At 42.9% G+C, this 14,354-nt stretch overlaps 1 protein-coding gene across 5 annotated transcripts in view; it reads left to right on the top strand.

The window, feature by feature from the left end:
• The first annotated feature begins 704 nt into the window (after positions 1-704).
• SMAD2 (SMAD family member 2) overlaps positions 705-14,354 on the top strand; it is an 83,992-nt gene continuing 70,342 nt past the window's right edge. For 2 of the 5 annotated variants that reach the window (XM_086682915.1, XM_086682911.1), the window contains exons 1-2: positions 705-843; positions 1,172-1,257. The gene's annotated coding sequence lies outside the window, so the exon portion shown is untranslated. Of the gene's footprint in view, positions 899-1,042; positions 1,258-14,354 lie in introns of those variants that run through there. The other 3 variants (XM_086682913.1, XM_086682914.1, XM_086682912.1) reach the window with 3 other exon arrangements.

The raw sequence follows: 14,354 nt of genomic DNA, 5'->3' as shown, positions 1-14,354 counted from the left end.
CGGACCCGTTTTCTGCCCCATCTCGTCCTGTCCCCGAGGCGGACCCCGGGCCCCCTCAAAAGATGAGCACGTGTCCACTCCCGGCTTGAGTACGGAAGGTGGACTAGGCGGCGGCCCCCACAGGCCCCACCCAATGGCGCTGGCAGGAGACCGGGGAGGGGCCCCGGGCCCAGGCGATGAGTGAGGGGTGGTCGGCAGCTCGGCGGGTTCCGTGCCTTCCCTTCCCCTGCTCATCTCTCCCCTCCCCTTCTCTTCCCAGAGCCTCGTGGGAGCGCGCCCCAGACGTAGTCAACCGAAACCGCGGGCGTCCCACTCCGCCTCATCCTCGGCCGCCCGGCAGCCCTCCCGCCCGGCCGCGCCTCGCCTCACGCTCTACGGGGGAGGCGGGACCAATCAGCGAGCGACGTCTCCCTTCCGATTCGAGGCCCCCGACGCGCGGCTCACACCCCGAGCACCGCGCGCGCTGATTGGCTGCGCGCGCCGCCGGTCCGGCCGGGAGGGCGGGGCGGCCAAAGGGAAAGAAGGTGGGGAGGTAGTGGCCCGCGACTCTCCGAACCCCGCTGGCGCCCCGACCCTTCCCGGGTGCTCGGCCTCCTTCCTTCCCTCCTCCGCTCACCCCGTCTTCCGTGCGCGCCGAGCGCTGCGCTCGGCCGGCGTGCCTCGCGCCCTAACGGGCGGCCGGGGGCGCCAATCAGCGGGCGGCAGGGTGCCAGCCCCGGGGCTGCGCCGGCGAATCGGCGGGGCTCGCGGCCCGGGGTGGGAGGCGGGTCTACCGCGCGGCCGCGGCGGCGGCGGAGCAGCTCCCAGCCAGCAGCCAGCGAGCGCCGAGCGAGCCGCCCGGAGGTGGGTGCGCCGCGCCGCTGCGGCCGGCGGCGGAGGGCGCAGGGCGGAAGCGGAGGTGGGCCGGCGGGAGCGGCGGGGGAGGGCCTGGCCGTCCGGGCGGCCCGAGGGGTGGGGGATGCGGGCGGGCGCGCGCCTGAGGGGAGGAGGGGCGGCGGCGGCGGGACGCGCGTCCCCACCCCCTCCCTCCGGCGGGCGGTGGCCGAGCCCGCGCCCCCTCCCCGCGCGCCGGGCCGCGGGCCGGGCAGTGGCTGGGGGGCGGGGCGGGCCGGGCGGCCGCGAGAGTGTTTTCAGTTCCGCCTCCAATCGCCCCTTCCCCTCTCCCCGCCAGCCCCTCATCCCATTCGGAAGAGGAAGGAACAAAAGGTCCCGGACCCCCGGCTCTGACGGGGCGGGACCCGGAGCCTCGGCGCGCAGGTAAAGCGGCGGCGCCCGGCGGGCCCTCGGGGCTAGGGGTGTGTTTGTGTCGGGCTCGGGTCGGCGAGGCTCGCCGCGTCACATGGCCGCGGGGGCTGGGGGCCGGGGTGTGGCGGGGCCGGACGGGCCGGAGGGGAAGGGGTCGGCGCCCGAGCTGCTCCTCCGGGAGCTGGGGCCGGCCGGGGCCCGTCCCCTCCGCCGCGAACGCGCTTGGTAGTTTGTGGTTCTGATTTTCAAAGCCGGAGGGACGGAGCTCTCGTTTCGGGAGTTGTTGGCAAGCCGTGTTAGGAGCGTGCGATACTTCGCTTCCACTTTCCTCCCCCCCCCCCCCCCCCCCCCGGCCCGTAACCTTTGTTAACCATTTTAGTCCCGGGGTTCTGAATTGCTTGTGTGTACTCTCACAAGCACGCACACGGCTGATACTCTGCCGAGATCCTTCTGCATTCACTTGTGAAAGTTGCTCTGCGAGCGGAGCCCATTAGTTTTTATCACACGCCTTTAGGAAAGCACGCTAATTGATTCGCGTATTTCAAACTTGGTTTACAAATTGCAACTCTGTTTTGTTTTCTCTTGGGGGATACTGTCCTTGGGTTGGGTACTTTGGGCTTTTACTTAACCTTTTTGTGGTTATGGTTTCCTTTTGATCCCAAACAAAAGGAAAACAATACCTAGGTTGGTTTTGTTGTTCCTTCCTCTTGACCTCTTAAAAGTTAAATACTACCGGTTTCTTGTCAATTAAACCTTTAATTAGAAAAGCATCTCCAGGTAAAACGAGTTTGGAAGCATTATTCCATCAAAATCGTGTCTTGTTTGTTACAGTTTGGAGTGTCCTAAATTTTGCTGTTTTAAACTTCTGAAGTAACACATGTAAAGTAACTGTTAATGGATAAATAAGTGGTCACACAAACTTAACTTGGGAGTAATTACATCTTTCAAAAGTGCTCCTTGAAATTTGAATTAATTTATAGAATTCTTCATAATTCTGTAATCTTTGTTCCTTTTCATTTTTTTCCTGGTTTTATATGAATTGAACCTGTATCACTGATCGTAAGGATGTTTTTCCTTGAGCCACATAAAATAATTAATTTGCTGTTACTCTGAAAATACATTTGCTTTTCTAGTTTTGACCCCCTTTAAAACGTTTTCTTTAGATAGAAGTGTAAGTTAAGTAGTTAAATGAAGTTTGAGGAGTTTTAATGTAAATACATAAATATGCGAAGCAGATATAACAGAGATGGGAGACATAATGTAAAGTCGATTTCATAAATGTATACTAGTTTGAGGATTTTTCTCATTTGCTTTAAAAAAACCATACAGGATATTGGAGGAATTTTCTCAACCAGAAGTTTATTTAGGAAACATTTATATTAAATTAGAAAAGTAGCACTGATTTTTGTTTTTAAAGTTCCTTAATTTTTGCCATAAAATTAGTCGTGGTAATAAATAAGAATATGTTGAGTCTAAGGGCTCACTTAGTACTCTTAATGTTAAAATTGAGTTTAAAGTAGTTCATTGGCAAGTTTTAATCAATGTGATTGGAAATATCCATTTCTGGGCTTGTTTAGTAAGAAATTGCTCTCAGAGCTTTGCTTTTATGCGTTGTAGTTGTATCTTCTAAAGTGCTTTTGCATTGTAGGTGTTCAGCAAAAGTTTGCTTTTTCATGGTTGTAACTTACCTGTGCCTAGCCGAAAGTGATCAAATCTACACAATCTGTAAGGTTCGTGTAATAATAATCCTGTAAGAAACCATGAGGGGTAATTTCCTGTTGTTTGTGGCTTGTCAGGCCTGGTATGTGTTTTAACTAAGTAGGAATTTGGAGTTGGTTTTGTATATTTCAGCAGTCACTCTTTAATAGGAACAAAAGTTATTTCTACTTCAAGATGGCAAAAGGTCCCCTTTTCATTTTCATATTGTAAATATTAGAATCATATTGTTATATTCACGTTGGGGGGAGATATGTGGCTGCATAGCCTGCTGATCAAAGACCCATTTATTAAGTTTTTGTATTTAGGTGATATTTTCAGTTTTGGCTCTTATAAATGCCTGAATGCTCTCCTTATTCTATTGGTTTTGTACTTTAGGACTCCAAAGGCCTTGTTTTAGAGCAGCTTTTTTTATACAGGTGTTTTTGTAATGCTTATAAAAGCTGTATTTGGCGCAGTCCGGCAGATGGGGGCTCATTCATGTTCTTGGGATCAGAGTCATTTTTAGAGGGTGGAGAGGGGCATGTCTTTCAGATCCCTTGTCTTTTGATGGGAGGAGAGGAACCGTTGTTAAGCTTTTAGTTTTTGTGAGATGAAAGCTGTTTTCCACTAAGTATTGCAAGGGTATGTCAGAAGTGAGAAATCCAAAGATTTCAAAACCAATTCAGGACAGGTTATACATTTATTCAACAAATAACTTGTATTTATTGAACAAGTAGCATTTATTCAACAAGTAAAATAGGCTTTTGCTGTGTGTCAGGCCGTGGACTCGGCAATAAAGTATCTAACAGGGAACAAGTATACCCCTGTTCCTTAATGGAATTAGAAAAGTAGAAACTCCTTCTATCTCCTGCCTTGTCCTCCAGTCTTCAGAGTAAGGAAATCACTTTATTGTACAAATTGAGGGAGCTTGCGATATGTTACTGAGCCAGTTTCTAAAGTATGCTTGCGTTGCATACTTTACCGTAGAGGACATTACCAGGGAAGACAAGTGTTAACTCATAGTGTCACTGGGAACAGTCTGTAGTTTGGGGAGGAGCTTGTCATCAGTTTTTCACTATCTATACAACTGAGGATGTGGCCAGTGTTTCAGAAACACATTTGTTGCTGAACAGGTGAACACTTGTAGAGCTAAACTTCCTCCGGCCTTAGTTTGACTATCCATTGCCCTTTAGTTATAGAAAGTGGCTGGAGAAAGAAAGCAAACCTGCATCAGACACATTCCAGTGAAAGAATTGGAAATAAAGTGCAAAGACAATGACCGACATCGAGAATAAGGATTGGGCTACAATCTCATGTAGTAGGACGGCCATGGGTTGTGGCATCAGAGAGACAGGCTAATAGTTGGTTTCTCAGTTACTATGTTGGGCAAATTGCTTAACTCCTGAGCCTTGTTTTTCTGGCTGAAAATGGTTGTAAGGATACCTGCCTCTTCAGGTTATTATGAGGATTAAATGATTGTGGTTGAAGTACCTAGAACATTGCCTCAGACATAGGGTCCTCCCAGGTGATCTGTTGCTCTCTTGTAGCTTTCTTTTTTTTTCTTGAGTTTATTTTGAGAGAGAGCGGAAGCACGAGTTGGGTAGGGGCAGAGAGAAAGACTTCCAAGCAGGCTCCACCCTATCAGTGCAGAGCCCGACATGGGACTTGAACTCATGAACCCGGAGATCATGACCTTAATGAGCTGAGATCAAGAGTTGGGCCCTTAACCAACTGAGCCACCCAGGCGCCATGTCTTCTGGTTGTAGCTTTCAGCAGTTCTTTTTAAGCTAAAGTTCTGGTGATAGGAGAGCCATCGAGACCCTTAATCAGAACCTGTTGGCATTTATTTCAGGTGTTTCTAACAAAGTTATCTAGCTTCTAAACCCACAGTAGATTAGAAACAAGTAGATTGTGAGTAATGTGGGAGGTTAAGAGGAGTGGAGGGGGGGTGGTGGGGTAGGAGGATGGGGAACTGTTTTAGCCTCTGTGTGTCTCGAAAGAGAAAAAACAGATAACAGCCTGGTGAGGATAATAGAGATAATCTACAGGACACAAAACAAATATTCAGAGCCTAACTAGCATGTCTGGGACCATTCAGTGCAGGACCAGACCTGAAAGCGTAGTAATGAATGTTCATCAATTAGCTTAAGCCATGTTTGGGAAAATCTTTTTAAGAGTGCAGTAATCTACATAATATGCTTTAGAGTGTCATTTGGGATGATTAGCAAATGTTCTTAAAGGGGTAGAACATTGTGCCATATAGAATGACTTGTTTTGTGAAAGATCCACAGGACCTACTATGAGCAAGATGTTTTTCATTTGTTTTGCTATTTAGAGCGCCACTGTTCGTGACTGAGAAGCCTTTCATGCTAGGCCAGTAGTAAAGGTGATCTAAGTGCTGTAGCACCCCATGCCACCCCCTTTTTTTGGAGTAGGTCATTCCTTGTCAGTCTGCAGGGGTGTCAGCTAAAACATTTCACTCAGGCTTCAACATAGAGTGTGCTGGAGATTTCGAGGACTGAACAAGTATGGACAGTTGGCTAGCCTGTCTGTTGAGGGCTTCTTGCCTCTTATGTGTGACTTTGACCCAGTATTTAGCCTTAATAATTTTTTTTTAGATTATTCTCCTTCCTACCCAGGAAGAGTTACTTTCTAAATCTACTCCGTTAAAAGCTAATTGGTGACCTTGTAACACATCGCTTTAGCCATTTTTTTTTTCCAGTAGTACACAAGTAATTCAATCTTACTCATTTAAAAATGAGTTTGAGGCTTATGGCTTGTCTCTGATCAATTTTGATCATTATTCCAGATTGTTATAATTGCGATGTATTCAATTAGGGCATATTTCAGTGCTGATTCTAGCTAGTCATGTCAAGGATAGCCCTCAGCTTCAGTTTCTGTAATTTCATGTGGGGAGAATATAATTTTGCCAAGCTAGATGGATTTAGACACTTCCTTTGATTTGGCCAGATAGCCAGAAGTATTAAGCTAATTCTGTGACTTACATTCTAGAGTACACAGGGTGTACATTCCTCTTAGATGTAACTGAGCCACAGTAGTAGGGCTGGTGCCTGGTAATTTAGATCTCTTTAGTTTGGGCTCTTAAGAAAACAGAGATCCTAGTGAGTGACTTTAATCCCATTAAAATTTGTGAGTTTATTTCATTGTAATATGAAATGGTCACTAATTCTTCTAGGTAGTCCTGTGATTTTTCTTTTTCTTTCTTTTTTTTTTTGTCTTTTTTTTTTTTTTTTTGTCCTGTAATTTTTCAAAATCTGGAATTACTTTGGCCTGAGGATGAGAGCAGCGGAAAGTAAGTGTAGACTTTAGTTGCTATCTGTTCAGTACATGTGCCCAGTTTGCATCTGAAAACCTGCATTTCCTTAAATCTGGTGTCCTCCTCCTAACTCCCTTCCATTTTGGGGGAGGGCATAGTTTCAGGCTTAATGTGTTCAGTTGGTAAGGAAGAATAATCTTGGGGGGAGCCATTGGAAGTCCATCAAGTTCATTACCTTGATTCAAAAAAGATCCCATCTGAGCAAGTAACATGGGAAATCTGTGATCTTGTAATTTGCCTGTGTCTAAGGTAAAGTGCATTTTCATATGCTGCTTCAGCTCTTCCAAAAATTCTATAAAGAGATAATGGTTAGGGGCGCCTGGGTGGCTCGGTCAGTTAAGCGTCCTCCTTCGGCTCAGGTCATGATCTCGCGGTTTGTGAGTTCGGGCCCCGCGTTGGGCTCTGTGCTGACAGCTCGGAGCCTGTAGCCTGCTTCAGATTCTGGGTCTCCCTCTCTCTCTGCCCCTCCTCTGCTCATACTCTGTCTCTCTCTGTCTCTCAAAAATAAATAAATGTTAAAAAAAAAAAAAGATAATCGTTAAACTTTTGTGAATATTAAGGAAATGCTCTGTTTTAATCTCATGCTTCTTTACAAAATATGGGGCGGTGAATCTGATTTGCAAAGTTCACAGAATAAACTCCTGATAAATGCTACAATGGAAGCAGGGCCGTGAGCTTTCTCCCTTGATTTGAATGACCTATGGAAACTTTTTTGTTGACTAGAAATGTTCTATCTGTGGCAGTGAATGCAAATTTTCCATGCTTAGACCAGCCTTTTACTTCACAGACAGGTGGTTAGGCAGTAGTTCATGTAAACTGGCCATTTAAACTTTTATTTATAAACTGTTTTAAGTATCAGAGGGTTCAGCTTTGAGGTTTGTACGTCATTTCTGCTCTAAGCCAGTAGTTTTCAGACTTAACACGTGCACGCTCACGCGCGCGCGCGCGCGCACACCCACCCAGCCACCCACCCCTGTATGCGCACAACAGCACCCAGAACGTACAAAACATTATGCAATCTCAAAATGTAAGGGGGATGGGCGGTTGCGGAAGTCCTGCCTGCTCAGTTGTCCTCTCCCGGGGGGGGGGAAACCTTTGAAGCTCCCCCTGAGGACTGATAGATCGCGGAGAAAAACCTTGGCTGTAGACCCGAACTAATATGGTAGACACTAGCCACAGGTGGCTGCTTAGCACTTGAACTGTGACTGCAGTAACTGAGGAAATAAATGTTAAATTTAATTTTAATAGAAAGTTTTGTTGAACAAGCCTACTCTAGACTTTGCTTTGATTGCACTTGCACACCCTGAGGACTGTAAGCGGCTGCTTCAGCAGGTCAAGACTCTGGGAGTTGGAAAGGCATTTGGAGTACTGAATCGTCATGCCGATTTGAGTCTGGGCCAGTGTGGTCTCCTAATAGTTGGATATATATACATATATATATATTTTTTTTTTTTTTTTTAATCTGGGAATGATAAACCAGCATGTAATTTTATGTTTACAAGCTGCTTACAGACATAAAGATTCCATACAACTCTTTCAAGGAGAAAGGAGTAGAACTCCAAGAATAGGTAGTCTCTTTACACAGCAGTCTGTATGTAATGTGGCCTTTCACTGAGCTAATGACCTGCTTTCAGGGTTAAATTCATGCTCTCACTTTAGGTTTTAACAGTCCATAAAATTGAACACATGAATGTTTTCTATTTGCTTTCATTTAAAAGACACCCATCGTTCTCTAGTGGGGCCACCTTATGTTTCCAATGGCAGGGTCTTTCCTTCCTGGCTTACAACTTTGGAAAAGAGCATGGTTACAGTGAGAATCGAGAAGTCAGTTTTTCAATGAGTTGTTGTTTATCTTTATATATATTTTTTAATACTTTTTTTATCCTCATTTCTTTGACTAAAACCATTGTCAAAATTCAGGTCATTAGTTGTTTTTTGTTTTTGTCTACCTGTGTAGCACATGTTTGAACAGGATTGCCACAAATCTTATGGTGATTTTGTACTCTTTCTGGAAGGACCTTAGGTGTTTGAGACAGCACTATTACATTTGAAGTATTTTATGTTGAAAAATCTAGCTTTCTTTTGAAATAAAAATTCATATAGGTATTTGGGGAATATTTTGTATTTGTAATTTGAAGATATTTGAAACCTACATTTGCTTTCTATATTTAATCACTTCCTTTGTTCTACACTTGAACCTTGGAAACGTTTTTTGCCACTCTTTCATATTCGCTTCCTACCTCCCTTTCAGAAGTTACCAGTGAATTCTGAACAGCCAAGTTTAGCAGTCTTTTTTAGTTATCATGCTACTTTTTCCAGTGTTTGTCATTATTGACTAAAGTCTTCTTTACTTAGATTTCTTAAAATCACACAGACATGCCAAAGCAGACACAGATTAGGCCCATTCCACCTGCTATAAATGTTGAATAAGATGTAAGAGTTTTCCTTGGTTATATAAATTTTTTCTCTTATGTATATAGTTGATCTAGAGAGAGAGGGGGAAAGGAAGGGAGGAGAGGGAGAGAGATGTTTCCAGGTACCAGAAACTTGGAAATCAGTCAGTGTTCAGGAAAAGCTGACTTTGGGGAGTTTACTAACGAATCCAGTTGCTAGGGATGAAGTTGTAATGATATGACTCTGGGAACTATGTGCTAAGTGTGTGTGTATGTATAAAAACTACTTCAGTATCATTCAAGTATCTGGCCTCTGGGAAAAACAAGCCTCAAAGCTCTCTATGAAGAAACTAGAAAAACACTAGTCTTTATAGATGAACTTACATATCACATGAAGACCAAACATGGTAAATAAAAAGATACCAGCTAGATGTAGAATGAGGGGCTTTTAAGATAGGTAATACATTATTACCATTCAAAATTCAAAAGGTACAAAAGGATATATGGTGAAAAGTCTCTTTCCGAGCCTGTCCCTTGCCACCCAGTTGCCTTTCCAAAGGCTAGTAACGTTACTAGGTTTTTGTGTAATGTTCCAGTAATTCTGTCCATATATGAGCAACTTTGTGCATGTATTACTTTTTAGGACAAAGGGTCACGTATTTTATATAATCATCTTATAGATTATTCCATGTCAGTACATAATGAGTACCCATTTACTTTGGTTTCAGAGTATTATTTTGTATGGGTGCTGTAATGTGTTTGACCAGTCTTCTGTTGACGGACATTTAGGTTATTTCCAGTCTCAGGGTATTAAAAACAGTGTCGCAACAAATAAACTTAGTTTATTCATCATTTTACACATACATGAGGTAGGTTTCTAGAAGCAGGTCAAAGGATATCTACGTTTATGTATTTATGGAATGGACTTTATTCATGTTTTTGAGTAGGTAGTACATGAATATGGTGCAAAATTCAAAAGGAACAAAATAGTAAATAATGAAAAGTAAGTCTCCCTGAAAACTCCCACCTCTTACTCCCCAGTTCTACTTTCCGGAAAGGGAACCACTGTTATGAGCTTCTTTCTGGTGTATCATTCTAGAGCTGCTGTGTCCCAACATGTGGCCACCGAGCACTTGGAATATAGCGAGTCAGAACTGAGATGGGCAGCAAGTGGAAAATACACAGGAGATTTATAACATTTAGAACAAAAAATAGAATGTAAAGTATTTTACTTTTTAGTACTGATTGTGCATTGAAATAGTAATTTTGGATATAGTGGGATTAAATTATTAAATTATTTAAATGATTAATTTTATATTTTTACTTTAGTTTTTTAATGTGGCTAGTAGAAAATTTACGATTATGTGTGGATGGCATCCTATTTCTGTTGGGCAGCCCTGGTCTAAAGAAACTGCACGTGTATACAGACATGTATGAATACGTGAGAATTTCTCAGGCAGTTTTTTTCTTCTTTTGCATTGTAGTCTGTGGGAGCAGAAATCTCTTGCTAAGGTGATGGTTAAAAGAGAGGTATCGGGCGGTTCTTTACTGTATCATTTACTCTTAATCATTTACGATGACCATTGTGGGGCTCATCACAACGCTTCCATTGACTTTTACGATGTTTGTGCACTTTGGAGAGAAGCCTGGCATTATTCTTGGCTGTATATTTTTGAACTTGCTCCCGTTTGCATTGGTTGCCTGTATACCTAGGACACAGCAGTCATCCTGGGATCCCTCTTCATTCTTGGTCATCTTATGAGGTTCCTTCACCTTTTTTCTTTGTTAGATCCCTTATTCTTTTGGCTCTCCTTCCTTTTAATGAAACATGTCTGTCAAGACTTTCCTTGAGAGAGAATGTACTGGGTAAATATCTGGAGATGTTACATGTCGAAAATACCTTTATTCTACCCTGGTTGGGTAATAGACTTCTCGGTTGGAAGTAGTCCCCCGCCCCGAATTATGAAGGCATTGCTCTGTTGACCTCACTTACACTGTTACTCTTGAGAAAACCAAAGCTATTGTGATTCTTTTTAAAATAACTTGTTGTTTCTGCCAGGAGACTTCAGACTTTTCTTTGTCAGTAGCATTCTGAAGTTTCACAGCCACCAACCTGGATGTACGTGGATGTGTTCTTTTCTATTGTCCTGAGGTCTTGATTGGCCCTTTAGGTCTTTCGGTTCAGGGAATATTTCTTGATTTCTTTGATTGACCCCTGCCCTGCTGTTATCTCTAATGTCTTTCTGAAGTCCTCTTTGGACAGTGGAACTCCTGAATTAAGTCCTTCAGTCCTCTTCACTTTTTCTACTATTTTTCATCCTACTGTTGTACTTTCTGGATTTCCTCTACCTTTCCAACCCTTCTATTGATGTCTGCCCTTTCTGCTATCAAGAACTCTCAAGCTATCCAAAGCTCTTTAATTTTTTTAATGTTTCTTTTATAAAACATGCTGCACTTGCTTCAGGGTTGCTCTTGTCTTCCCTCATTTCTCTAGCTATGTTGATGATTTTTACAATGATTTCTTCTCTCTGTATGGTCTCAAATCTCTTGAGTTGCGTTTTTCAGGTTTGGGCCATTTTTTCCTCAGATAATGAGAGTCATCCTTGATTACGAAGGTAGGGGTCCAAAAAGCCGATTGAAAACCGAGCCTGTGGGTGAGGCTTGTCTCCTTTCAGTTTCAGTGTAGAGTAATCTGTGTGGGCTGTTTGTTGGTAAACTCTCAGTATTAGTATCTGTACGTCTTTTTTCTTCAGTCGGGTCAGGCACCCCAGAGTCTTGATCTGACTAAATGGTAAAGGTCTGGCTGCTAGTATTTTGGGAGCCAGAACCCAGTGGAGGAAGGGATTGGGAGTCTGCGTTCAGCATGCAGTGTACTCGCGTTCATTTACTCCCTCTCTTTTCCCGGTGATCCCCAGGCCATCTCCTAGTCCAGTGAGACTGTTTTACTTTCTGCTGAGAATAAACATTTAGTCTTCTAGAGAGGGAGAGGAACAGGAACAGGTACTTAGTGACATAGATAGAGTTGGAGAGCAGATCTCAGGATCTAATTGCTTCTCAGATATCTCTCACCCAATCCTGCCTTTTTCATCTCCCCTCTCAGAGCCCTCAATTTTTGCTGTGACTAGTGCTGTCTTTTACTTAACCCTTTGAGGATTCTGCTATGAAAATCAGGATGTTTCCCCATACCTCGCTTAGAGTTAGTAGAGTTAGTAGTCTCTGATCTGTTCATCCATTCATTTTCCAGTTATCAAAATTTTACTTGCTTTCTTTTTTACCCTTCTCTGCTTGCATGAGATTGTCTTTTTCTAATTCCTTTATTATGGTTATTTAGTAAGCTGTGTTTTCACCTGCAACCTACTGATGAAAGTTTTCCATTAAAAAAATTTTTAAGGGTATCTCCCCACCTTCCCCCCCCCCCCAAAAGAATTGGAATTGAATGTATAACTCCAAATGAGGATGAGGGAGTGGAAATGAAGAAATTTGATCATTCCAACAGAGGCAAAAAAGGAGGAAAAAGCAAAGAAGATGCAGAAGAATTACAAAACACAAAATAAGATGATAGAAAATTGGCCCAGGTATTTTAATAAAGCTTGCTGGTTAAAGGACAGTGGCAACTTAAAAAAAAACAAACAAAAAAAACACCTCAAATGCTTTTTATTAGTAGACACAACTAAAAGTATGATGACATAGTTTCAAAGTAAAGGAATAAAAAATATACACTAGGCGTTAGAATTTATGTCTGAATCCATTTTGGTCTGCTGTAACAATTCTATAGACTTGGGTGGCTTATAAAAACAAATTTATTTCTCACAGATCTGGAGGCTTGAAGTCCGAGTTCAGGGCACCAGCAGATTTGGTGTCTGGTGGGGACCTGCTTCCTACTTCTTAGACCACTGTCTTTGCTGTACCCTCATCTGGTGGAAGGGAACAAGGGGATTCCTAGGGTTTTTGTTTTTTTTTTTCCCCCCTAGGGTTTATTTTATAAGGACACTAATCACATTCACAAGGAAATATTTGTGACTAAAGAACTAAAGACTAGCGTTAACTATACAATGTGATGAGTTAGGAAAAGGAAGGGAATAAAGTTGAGAAACATTAATGAAAAAAAAAAGTTATAATCGGATCGACTGAACCAAAGGTGCCAAGTTGAAAAGACTACGTTTGCCAAGATTGATAGAGGAGGAACAAAAGGCACAAATGCATTAGAAATCAAAAGGGGATATGACTACAGACAAATTGAGATTTTAAAGCTGAGAACACGGTGAACAGCTTTTTGCCTTTAAATTTGAAAACAGAATGCACGATTTCTTGTAAAATAAATTACTAAAATTGGCTTAAGAATAAGAAACTTGACTAGATTATAATTTAAAAACTTAAATTAGACAACTACCTACACCAAAATAAAATTAAATAAAAACCCAAAACCAAGAAACCAAACCCCAAGTGAAAACCCCAGATGGGCAAGTTGTATAGAACATACGAAGAATCCATGATTTCAGTCTTACACGAAATGTTATAGGAAATAACAGAAAACATGATTTTGTTAGGCTACTGCAATCTAGATACCCCTGATGGGACGAATGTACTAGGCAAAGGGAAATGAATAGGCCACATCTCACTAATGAACATGGCAATAAAAATTTTAGGTAAAATATTAGTATTTGCTTAAAACAAAAAACCATAGCTAGTCAGGGTGTGTCACAGGAATGTAAAGATGATTAGACATAAGAAAACCCATAAATGAAATCACATCAAAGGAAAAAAGCCAAATGATAATCTTGATGGGTGAAGGGGAAAATAGCATATGATTAAATTCTGTACTGATTCTTAGAAAACTAGGAGTATAAGAGAACTTGCTTAATTTGAGCAAAGGGTGTTGGTTAAAAAAAAAAAAAACCAGAAGTGTACATATGACATGATTCCAATTATATGAATTTCTAGAACCGGCACAATTACTTTGATAGAAATCAGATCAGTAACGGGTGAGGAGGGTAAATTGAAAAGGGACACAAGAAAACTTGAGATGGTGGAAATGGTTCTATATCTTGATTAGGATGCTGGTTATGTGGATGTATATACTTGTCAGAACTCCTCAAACTATACATTTAGCATCTGTGCATTTCATTGTATGCAAATTAAGCCTCAATAAAGTTGATTTTTAAAGCCAATACATAAGTACCATGCATTTCTGTATACCAGCGACAATTTAAATTTTTAAAAGTCATTATTTAAAATGGCAACACAGGGGCGCCTGGGTGGCGCAGTCGGTTGAGCGTCCGACTTCAGCCAGGTCACGATCTCGCGGTCTGTGAGTTCGAGCCCCGCGTCAGGTTCTGGGCTGACAGCTCAGAGCCTGGAGCCTGTTTCCGATTCTGTGTCTCCCTCTCTCTCTGCCCCTCCCCCGTTCATGCTCTGTCTCTCTGTGTCCTAAAAATAAATAAACGTTGATGGGGCGCCTGGGTGGCGCAGTTGGTTAAGCGTCCGACTTCAGCCAGGTCACGATCTCACGGTCCGTGAGTTCGAGCCCCGCGTCAGGCTCTGGGCTGATGGCTCAGAGCCTGGAGCCTGTTTCCGATTCTGTGTCTCCCTCTCTCTCTGCCCCTCCCCCGTTCATGCTCTGTCTCTCTCTGTCCCAAAAATAAATAAACGTTGAAAAAAAAATTTAAAAAAAAAAAATAAAT

The sequence above is a fragment of the Puma concolor genome, chromosome D3 (assembly GCF_028749965.1).
Source record: "Puma concolor isolate L17-30 chromosome D3, mPumCon1.1.hap2, whole genome shotgun sequence".
NCBI classification, from domain to species: domain Eukaryota; kingdom Metazoa; phylum Chordata; class Mammalia; order Carnivora; family Felidae; genus Puma; species Puma concolor.
This window is presented reverse-complemented; position numbering and strand designations above follow the sequence as displayed.